Genomic DNA, 11,478 nt, shown 5'->3' with positions numbered 1-11,478 from the left:
GACGGCACAAAAGACACATGGGTGAAAATGGGATTGACTGAATGGGGACACAGGGGAAAGGAGCCGGGGTAGGCGGGGCCTGTGCCTATGCTGCAGGGGTAGGTATTAGGACTGAAGGAAGGTCATGTATGAGGCAGGTTGTGGTTGCTGACCTGAGGTCACTAGGGAAGGAGACTGTGATCATCACTTTCTACGTTCACTGTAGGGATTTGACCCACCCATCTCTCTTGTTAGACGGATGCCTATCCATGCCTGGTTTTGCCTTGGCAATGGCTTCTCAGCTTTTTGCAATCATAATGTGATTGAATATAAGGTAGATAGGGGAAACTGTGAGGGAGGACAGGAGACCAGGTTAAGACTGTGTCTAGAGGGATTTGGTTTTAGCCAGAGGACCTCGTTGTACAGACATCATGGTGTGTGTGTGTGTGTGTGTGTGTGTGTGTGTGTACATATATACGTGTACACATTGAAATGATTGGTCTGCACAATTGACCCCCTTTATTTTACCATTGTTGTATAGTTTGGCTTGTGTTTGAACATAAGGCACTGCAGTAAGAGGCATAAAAAGAAAATGTGAGATTAAAAACCTCAACAGGGGCAACTGTAGACATGGCTCTGTGCTTAAGAGCACTTGCTGCTCCCTCCAAGGACCAGAGTTGGGTTCCTAGCACAACCACCTGTAAGTCCAGCTTCAGGGGCTCTGAACCTCCTTTTCTGGCTTCTGTGGGCACCCCAACATACGTGTGCACATGTACACATGCACGGATAGAAATGAAATAAATATATAAAAAGAAAAGACAATACCTAGTGCTTTAAAAAGTCATTAGAGAAACCTCCTTGAAGTGGACACATGTGTCCCTCTCCTCTGTTCAAAAGGTGACAGAACTAAGAGCCAAGGCTTTCTTTTTTTCACTCCATTTGCAATTTAGGTAGTGTGTGACCCTCTGGCTTCTAAGGATCCAGCCTGCAATTGGAGACCATATTGTAGAGCATAAAGTGGCCTCAAAATTATATACATTGGAATCTTTGTCCCGTTCAGTCCAGCTGGACTTGAAGAGGTTCTTCAACTCATCTGTAAATGAAAAAGAAGAAAAGGACAGAAAAGAGAGAGATTAAAAAAAGATCATTGACCCTATAGGATTGTTCCTAAGATGAATGAGCAGAATGCACAAAGTTCTTAGTACCTCCCTGGGGCCATATAGAGGTCTCAATAATGAGTTTGCTCCTCCCCGCTCTGAACTTGCATTTGTATGACTCTAGTACAGATTTTGGGGATGGGAGTTGTCACCGAAGCACTTTCCCCATGTGGTTCTCGGTGTGTAGATGTGTCTGTCTAGCAGCAAGCCTCCTAGCTGTTGGAGCAGTGAGTTCCTATACGTCAGGAAAGTTGCCTCCTCATAACCAGCTCCTTTTCCATGCTGCATGTGCTTGTGCAATAAGGCTTGAATGTTCTAGAATGGGAAGGGTGCTCAGAAAAACAAGGTTGTGTTTCCCCATACTTACATCTATGTAAGTGTGGAATGTCAGCTCTCGACTCAACCTGGACGGTTGTTCTGAACCTGAGCATCCTGGCGGCAGCTCTTGCTGTACGGCCCTCTCCTCATGGGCCCCAGATAGGATGCACATTGAGAACTCACAGTTTATCTTCCCAGGTCCCCGCGTTTAGTGAGGCAGTCTCTGGGTGAGGACGCAGAAGAACGTTTGTTACTTCTGGTGAGGGCAAGCTAGGAGCAGCTCCCTGTGACACTGAATTCTTCGAGAGCTTGAAGAAAACCCCATGTGCTGCACACCTTGCATATGACAGCTAAACTTTGTCCTCAACTTGAGTTGGCTTCGAATCACCCAGAAGACACCACAGGGCATGGCTGTGAGGGCATCTCTGGAGAGCTTTAACTGACCCGGGAAGACCCCTACAGACAACGCTATCCCAACAGAGCTGGGAAAGCCCATACAGACAAGGCTATCCCATGGGCTGAGGGGACCAGACTGAATGAAAAACAGGAGAGAGGAAGCCAGCTGAGCACTGGAACCTCCTCACTCTGGTTTGTCTCTGTTGATGCCACGGAACAGGCCACTTCATGCATCTGCCTCCCCGACTCACCCGCCATGATGCTGAAACACCCCTTCTTTTTTTAAGTCTTCTTTGTCAGGTAGATTGTCACAAAATGAGGAAAGCAGATAGTAGACTGCCTGTGCTTCGAGCCTCTCAGAGAAACTCAGAAACCTATCAGAATGACTGGGGGAGGTAGAGAGACACGCTTCCTCCTGCTTTTGTTTCCTGCTTTGGGACCACAAGAGAGTTGGCTTGCTCCTTCTGAGATAAATACACCTTGAGAAAGGGCTAGAGAGACGGCTCAGAGGTTAAGGTTCTTCTTCCAGGATGTTGGAATTCAATTCGTAGCACCCACGTGAGGTGGCTCACACCGGCTCTCAGAGGCCATGTGTTCTCCAGTCCCAAGAGACCTGATGACCTCTTCTGGTTTCTGAGGGTACCTTCATCCACATGCACAAAGTTACACACAGACACACATGCATACACATCAAGAAAAATGATAAAAATAAATCTAAAACATCTCCACACAACGTTGTAAAATGGGTATTTAAGTCTGGGGACTACATTGAACTGTAAACTCCAGAAGAAAAAGGCCTTCTGCATGTTCAGGTTGAAGACAACACAAGAAGACAGTCAACAAACACTGACATGTAAATGCAGAGTCTGCCAGCTCAGGATTTGCTTAGAACCCAGGGCCTCCTTACCTCTTTCTCTTTCAGACCCTCCAGCAGCCGCTGCAGGCCCGTAGAGTAAACAGGCATGAGAGAATCCGCCTTCTTGGACCTGTGCTCTAGTGGACAGTTTTCAAAAGCTGTCACCCAAATCTGGTGATCACTGTAAGTTTAGATGGAAGATGGGGGTTGCTAGAGGAAGTGGGAGGAGCCAACATCTTAAAGATATAGACTTACTTTATACTTTGAAGTAAATTCATGATTCCTACCCATGCCGCTTTAGCTTGTTGTATTGTCCCAGCAAAGAGCTAGCTTTTTTTCCTTCCTGTGATATACCCAGCATGATGCCCCATGTTCTTCTTTTGAGGGAGGAATTCAGAGAATTCCCATCTCTGCTCCTACAGCTTACAGTGCCAGAGACCTGAGGAACTAGGTGTTAGCAAGGTTCTAGCTGCACAGTGTAAGGTTTGTACTCAATGCCAGTTTTGTAGGTGCCCGTGGCTCTCTGCTTCGAGAATGCAGATGTGTGAGCAGCTGCTTCATTCATGTTCCTTCCCTGCCATGGGGGACCGATGTTCAAGGAACGAGCCCAGAGAAACCCTCCCTTCCTGCAACTGCTTTGTGCGGGTGTTTAGTTTTGTTTCTGCGATGAGAATAATAACCGCTACTAGAATGGCAATGGGAAGCATGACTTGGTGACTTTTGAGGTTGCCAGCACCACAACATTGCCACGTACAAGGCTCATGGGTAGAGGGACCTGTGCATCTGAGCTAATGAGTAAAATAAAAATGTTTTTATCTTATATAAAAATCACTAAGATAAAATCACTAAAAAACTTAACATTTCAGGAATTTCTCAGTTTACTCATTTTTGTGGGGTAGCATTCGCCACTATCCTGGCATGTATAAGGGTGCCGGCCATGAGTGGAATACGTCTGTCCCTTGTGTGGATGCTCCTTGACCTGATCTCTCCCCTGTTTTTGCCCTTTTGCTTCTGGGTCGGTTTGTGAGCTAGGTGAATGAAATGATCCCACAGAGGCCATGGTGGTGCTTAAAGGGTAAACCCTGTCTTCTACCGTCTGCAGACTCTGCTCCTGCAACAGGTGGTCTGGTATGAGGGGGGTAGGGAGCTTCAGTTCAAGGGCACCCACTAGTTCACTCCCAGATCTCAAAGGTCCTTCTGGTTGGCTAGATAGTGGAAAAGTTTCAGATTAGCCCCGAGGAGGAGAAAGCAAGCAAACGGCTCGGTTATTGTCCTAGGGTTCTCTTGCTGTGCACAGTCCAGCAATTTTTTTCTTCCACCACTGTTGCAAAGGGGTGGTGATGGTGGAGGTGGGAGAGTAGGTCATGAATATTTAATCATGGCAAAGCAGGAACATATTATTTAGATAAACTACTTAATAGCAACACTAGCCCCTCCGTCGATGGGGGAGGTGCTGCCTCCCTCACCAGTCTGGCTCCAGACTTATGCATGCTTTAATCTTGGTTGCCTTTGAGGGAGAATGTAAGAAGGCTCCCGTCTCTCCATCAAACTACATCTCTAATTTAAACAGCTGTTAATAAGGGTTAAATCTGCAGGCTGAGCTGGCCCTTCACTTGTTACTTGCAGGGAAGGGGTGGGGGGGAATCAATGGAGCAGGAAGCCAGAGGGGCGTCCATTTTGAAAAGGCGTAATGAATTACGTTTCCTTAGTAGAGCTGGCAACCTCCAGTCCAGCTCCCACCGCCTGCCTTTCACATACCCAAGCCCTCTGTGACACATCAAATTTAATGAGACTGCACAGATCTCAAATAAAGAAGGGGAGCGGTGTTGCTACCGCTGCCAGGGCACTTTATTAAGAAGGATCAGAGAAAGAGAGAGAGAGAGAGAGAGAGAGAGAGAGAGAGACAGAGACAGAGACAGAGACAGAGACAGAGACAGAGAGAGAGTTCTCTGTCTTTAAAAAGAGCCCTTAAAGGCAAAGGATATTTTGGCGCGAGTGGAGGGAGGTCCCCAGTTGCCACGGTTTAGGTCCCCTCTGGAACATTTTAACAACCCAAGTGCAGTGTGAGCTTTGGGATCATAGCATTAGCAAACAGGTCCTCAAACCTCAGAACAACTGCAAACAAAGAGATTGCGGTAGGTAATTAGGAAGGTTTTGATTTAAGCTATCTCCCCACCTTACCGTCATTACAAACACACAGAGAGAAGCCGGTAGCTGTCGTCCACATGATGAATCATCTTGCTACCCATATTCTTCAAACCAATCAATAAATCACTTGTTTGGCCAGTGGGGCTGCACTTAGGTGGACAGTGGAGGCAACAGCTTAACAAGGAGAGAATCTAGAGTGTTTGCTGTAGGTCTAGGAGATGGTGCATTATCTGGGTACCAGGAGACTTTATTTCGTGTGTCATACTTGCCACTAAATCATAAAGCTTCTGTGAGGACATGCTGTGACCTGGATCTTCAGTGGACTTGTTTATAATATGAGAAGTGGGGGTATATTATTTGTTGACACTGAAGTTTAGATTAGAGTTCTGGTCAGTTTTGGAGAAAAAAAGTTGACAGTGATGGGTAATAGTTTGTGACAGACATGCACATCTCCAGAGAAAAGATCGTCCTTTTCTGGTTTCCAGAACCTCCTAATCACTGCTAAGATTTTTCCCTTTTCAATACTGTGTCAGAATAAAAAATGGTAAAATAAGACAAAACAAAAGACTGTTGACCTTTACTTTACTATCTATGGTCATTTGCCAGATGTGAATGGACTGAGCTGTTTGTGGTCCTGACATTGAGATGGGCATGCTAAGAGCCCATAGTGGGGCCAAGGCATGCTAGATTTTGATCCTCACTTTGCCACGTCTAACTGTGTGACCTTGAGCACAATAATTAATTATCAATATCTAGCACATAGTAGGAGCAGTATTAATGAAACATCATCAAATACTTCTGTGCTTTAGATGTGGTTATTGTGACTTCCCAGATAGGGACCCACAGCATAGCAATGGGCTTGTGGTTGTCAAGCTAGTGAGAAGTAGAGCTGGGCATCCAAGTCAGTCCTTCCTCCTACAAAGCATGAACCCCTGATCACAATTTTCATGTTCCTAACCCTATCTTTAAAAGCCTTCTTTGGGGCTAGAGAGAGGCTCAGCAGTTAAAGAACACTTGCTTCTCTTTTAGAAGATTGGAGTTTAGCTCCCAGCATCCCACTAGGGCCATTCAGCCTATCTGTAACTCTAGATCTAGGGCCTCTGGTGCCCTCTTCTGGTGTCTAATGGCACCTGCACATGTGTGCATACACATACAGATATACACACAGACACATAAATAAAAACAAAAAACATAAAGACGCAAAATTAGTATTCTTTGCACTTCAGTGAAGTTAATCCCAGTTGTTTACATAGGAACTTTTATTCTGCCCTCTTCCCCTGTCTTATTACACTTGACTTCTTTGTGGCCAGCCTTCCAGCCTAGTCTTTTAGTTTATGTTTGTAAGGTTTGCTGTGGAGTTCCTGCTTCATTTTTTCTTTTCTCTTTCTTTCCTTCCTTCCTTCCTTCTTTAGTTCGTTCTTTATTTTTTTGAGACAGCTCTGTAAAACTCTGTAGCTTTAGAACCTGTCCTGAAACTCAGTCTGTAGACGAGGCTGGCCTTGAACTCATAGAGATCTGCCTGCTTCTTCTCCCTGAGTGCAGGGATTAAAGGCGTGTGTCCCCACCTCCCAGCTTCCTGGTTCATTTTCATTCCCTATTCACAGGATCTCCTCTTCAAAACCATTGCATCTTTTCCTTGAGATTCCATTTTGAGAACAGCTTTGGCCATTGCCTTCTGCCCATTGATTGGGTAAAGCAGGAAGCTGACCAATGAGAGTACAGACCCAGGACTCCTAATTGGGAATAAAAGGGAACCAAGGCATCAAGTAGGTCTATATCACTTCACATCCCAATGCTGCTTCTCTGGAGCACAGAGGCCCAGAAAGAAAACCAGCTCAAAGGAAGCATAGTAAAGAGAGTTCATGTGCTTGTGTAGGAAAGGGCTCTAGAGGGTAGGTGGGTGAAGTCAGCACACGCAAGGCTTTAACAGGATGGCCTTATTATCAGCACGCTTTAGGGGAGAACAGTGAAATGATATTCTTAGGTCTTTGCAGACAATATCTTACTTTCTTTTCTCTTGGAAATCATCATGGTTTTTTTTTTTTTTTCCTTTCCAGAAAAGTTCCCGGAAGCCCTGCCAAAGGGGATGAAGTCAGCTCTTGTGTCCATTCAACCTCTCTGGCTCTCTGCGTTGGCTCATAGTCTGGTTCCATCTTAGGTTGATAAAGTAGAGACAACTCACCCTCTGAGTGTGCAGTTTACTTGTTTTAAATGAGCTTTGTGTCTTGGGTGCTGAACTACATTTCTCCGCTGGTTTCCACCGCTTTGTCTTAGCGCTTCCAACCCATTAGGACTTGTCTCCTGTCCCCTGCAGCTCCCAGCTCTTGCAGCCAGTTACTTTTTATCTTCATTGCCAACTTGACAGAAGTTGAAAGACCAGGAAAGCACAGCTTTGGCTCTGGTTTTGAGGGTATTCCCAGAACAGCCTAACAAAAGAGGGAAGACTTACCCCAGATGTGGACAGCATCATCTCATGAGCTGGAACAGCACAAAAAGAAAAACGTAAGCAGTGGCCTGAATTCATCTCTCCTTGCTTCCTGACTGTGGGTGAAGGGCATCCAGCCGTCTCCTCTGGTAGAGTAAACAGTATGTATGCCTTCCGACTTGAAGAAGAAACCCTTTGCCATTAAGTTACTTTATCAGGTATCTTTTTCACAGCGAGAGAAAAGGGACACCCTATAAAACATAGTAACCCGCACTGTGTACATAGACTGTTTCCTCAGAGCAGCCTGCCCTTGGTATAACTGGGTGTTCCCAGAAACACTTCACTTGCACACTGATCTTTCTGGTCTTAACATTCAGATCTTGCAATCAAGAGTTTGACGATGGATGGAAGCAGACTTAATCAGCTTGGAACTAAAACGCTCCGTGTTAAGGGCAAGAACAAAGTGATTAACCATGGTAGACTGCAGGAGGGGCCCTCATCTATTTCCAGAGTTGAGTGTAGAGTTGCCTGTGAGGTACCGTTAGAGATACACAGAAGTCTAAGACGCCCTTCAGCAATATCCCAGCATCTATCAGCAAATGCATCTCACATGGAGCCCACAACAGCATCTGACTGATTCTGTGTTTTCTCTGGTTATTGTGCTAGCTAGTTTTCATCTGCCTGACATGGCTAGAATCACCTGGGAAGAGGGAGCCCCAACTGAAGAATTACTTCCATCAGAATGGCCTGTGGGCATGTCTATCGGTGGAATATTTTCTTGATTCATGATTGATGTGGAAGAGTCCAGATCATTGTGTGGGGGTGTCACCCCTAGGCAGGTGGTCCTGGGTTGCGTAAGAAATAAAGATGAGCAAGCCTTGGTGAACAAATCGGCCAGCAGCATTCCTCCATGGCCTCAGCTTCATTTCCAGCTTTGAGTTTTTCCCTTGACTGCCCTTAAAGATGGACTGTGGCCTGGGCATTGTGAGATGAAACAAACTCTTTCTTGTCCAAGTTGCTTTTGGTGAGTGTTTTAGCATAGTAATGGAAAGTAAACTGATTTGTATTAGCCCAGTTGCGGACATAGAACATAGGACTGTGGCCTAGAGAAACAGAACATCGAGCGTTTGCTCCTCTTGGTGGCTTCTGCGCAGGCATCACACCCATCACACGCCCCCTTTCTTATACTCAGAGGTACATTATTTGGGCTCCAGGTAGAGGATGGGGATACTTTTGTCTCTCTTTCATAACAATAGCTGTTGGTCCAGCCATGGAACTAAGAGCTGAAGTGGAACACGGCGCTCTGGCTTCTGCGTCATCATCATCACTATCTATGCTGGGAATGTTTGTGATTCTCTAAATTCAAAAGGACATTCCCCACTGTGAATCAAGTGTCCACTGTGTGCAGAGCTGGGACTATCTGCTGTGTGGAAGACAGAAGGGTAGGGCAGACAAGGTTCTTTATTCTTCCAAGGTCCTAGCATACAGACACTCTACTGTAAAGTATCAGCTCAGGCGGCACTCGCTTGGTGGGGTTACTGGGAGGATAGTGGGGGTTAAGCCTGTTGGTTACGTGCCTGACACACAGGGAACATTCAGTGGCAGCAGTCATGTCATGACTCAGCGTTCATACAGAGGACACACGTGACAAGCTAGTTACAGACACATTCCATCAAGTCTTTTCGTTGTTGTTGAAGAGCTCTAGAAACCCTCAAGCTCAATGAGGAGTTCATCAGCCAAGACAACCAAACCATACAAACCAAAACAACTAGACAATGAACACATTTATTCTAGGATTTCTCAATGAGTTGGCTTTGTGCAAAATGTTTATGTCTGTAAAAAGTAACGTGGTACTTCACTTGTAATCATTGAGGCCATGTCTTGAGGGAGACACAGCTTATGTGAACAGCTAAGGTGCTCTCCAAGTGTCTCCCGTTGTTACCGTTATCGCTATAGTTGTAGCTCCTGATAAACCTCTTGGGCTCTCTAGGAGGCAAAAGCTAGAGCAGCTAAAAAGTAGAGACCAAGATAAGAAAGACACCAAAACTGGAAAAAAAAATATAACACCAATGCCAGCTGGCAGCCAACCAAACAAGTTGACTATGTTTTAATAAATAAATTTTGCCTGAAGATCAGAAGGACAAAGCTAAGCCACTAGAGGTCAGGAAGTAATGGCACACACCTCCAATCCCAGGATTTGGGAGACAGAGGCAGATGAATCTCTATGAGTTCAAAGCCATCCTGGGCTACACAAAATCAATGGAGAACCAAATCCAGGTGGTGGTGGCTCACACCTTTAATCTCAGTACTAGGGAGTCATACCTTTAATCCCAGCTATAAGAGGAATATAAAATGGGAGGAGAGAAAGGTTCTGTCTGCTTAGTCAGTCTGTGGTCACCGAGTCTTGGTAGTGGTAAGACTTCTCTAGTGGCTTGGCTGTTTTGCTTTCCTGGTTTTCAAGTCGAACCTCAATATCTGTCTCTGACATTTTGTTTTCCATGCTACAGTACACACAATCAGGAGAAGAAGGTCTCTAGAAGGACAGTCGTAAAGGTTTCAGGGGATGACTGGACAATAAGCCCTTTTGATACTGAACGGTAATACTTGAAGATTGAGTTTGATGGCAAAAGTTGGGACATTACTAGGGGCAGGGATTCTAGTTTAGCTTTCTGAAGATACTACACCAAACAGAGTCAAGAAGAACTGGGGAGAGAATTCTGTTCTCATCACTCTTTGTTAATGCCATCTTGGTGAGGGCATGTCCCCGAACAAACTCCAGGGGCTCCGATTTGGCTTTCCCACAACCTCCTGAGAAAGTAAAAGAAAGAAGACAGGGTCTTGGTTTGTAGCTCAGTGGTAGGAACACTTGCCTAGTATGTGCAAGGTCCTGGGTTCAATGCCCAATATTGAAAGAATAAAGAAAAGGAAGAAAGAAGACTGGAGACAGGCAGGCAAACTAATAGAAACGACTGGGGTGAGAGGGAGGTAGAGGGCAGGGAGGAAAGAAACTGAAACCAAGCAATAAGGCGTTTGAGTGACATGGCATAAACCAGAGAAGGTAAAGTTGAAGTTCACAGTCTAAGAAGAGAATGCGAATCAGTGTTGCTAAGAGGTTAGAATGGTGGCTAGATGTTTGTCAGGGGAAGCAGGATTGAGCTCAGGCATTTCCGTAGGCAGCTCTGGGTGAACTCAAATAAATCAGTGCAAACTGGCTGTGGTGCCCTGTGTCAGACAGTCCTCCCCTCCCCGTTCCCTTGGGGCCCACCTGACTCCTCCCCGAGCAGGGCAGGGAAGGAATGTAGGTGGAATCTGCCAAGGCTGGGGCTCTTCTAGGGGAAACAGAACACTGAGCTGTGCATGAAAGGGCTGGAGAGAAGCTTGGGGAGACGCAGCATAGCAAGGCAAGAAAACGTTAAGCACCGTGGTTCTGGGTTCCCGACCTGGCCCTCTAACTCAGAATGGCTTTATTGTCTTCGCTTGGAGTTGAGCTCCTTGCCTAAACTATACACTTCCTCCTCTTAATTTGGCATGTTCTCTGTATCTCTCCAGGTGGGGAAGGGTGTGTGTTAGGTATTTTGTCTTAGATGAGCCTCTCTGCCGACGCAAATAATTCCAATCAAACCAAATTAAACCGAATTAAAAGACACCCATGTTTAATAGATTACCTTACTCCTGGGTGGCCCTAGGAAAACATAGAGAGGGGAATTCCACGCAAAACCCAGAGACCATGTGTTCATTCTTTGAGTTTAAATAGCCCGTGGGAGTGGTCCCTACCTTCCCTGGGGAGGGGTTACTGTTTGTCGAGCTTTCTTGACTCTCCCTGGGGAGGGGGGTCACCATTTGGTGGGCTTTCTTGGAGGTGGGATTTGGACTGAGGCAACTCCCAGGGGAGGGGGCTTATGCCAGGAGCTGGGATGAAGGCCCCAGGCAAACAATCAAGACTTTTTGTATAAAGGGGTGTTAGGGAGCTGGGGTGATGCTTCCGACCAAACAGTGTGAAGGACGAATTACCTGAGTCATAAGGAAGAACTCAGGACTCGACCTCCCTTGGCTGGAATTATTTTGGAATAATTTCAGATCTCGAAAGAGCTTTGGTGAGATTCATCATAGATGACCTGTGACTTTGCCAGAGAGCATCCTTTATCCTTCTTGTCCTCACACCAGAGAGCATCCTTTATCCTTCTTGTCCTCACACCAGA

The sequence above is a fragment of the Microtus ochrogaster genome, chromosome 5, assembly GCF_000317375.1.
Source record: "Microtus ochrogaster isolate Prairie Vole_2 chromosome 5, MicOch1.0, whole genome shotgun sequence".
NCBI classification, from domain to species: domain Eukaryota; kingdom Metazoa; phylum Chordata; class Mammalia; order Rodentia; family Cricetidae; genus Microtus; species Microtus ochrogaster.
Note: the sequence above shows the minus strand (reverse complement) of the source record.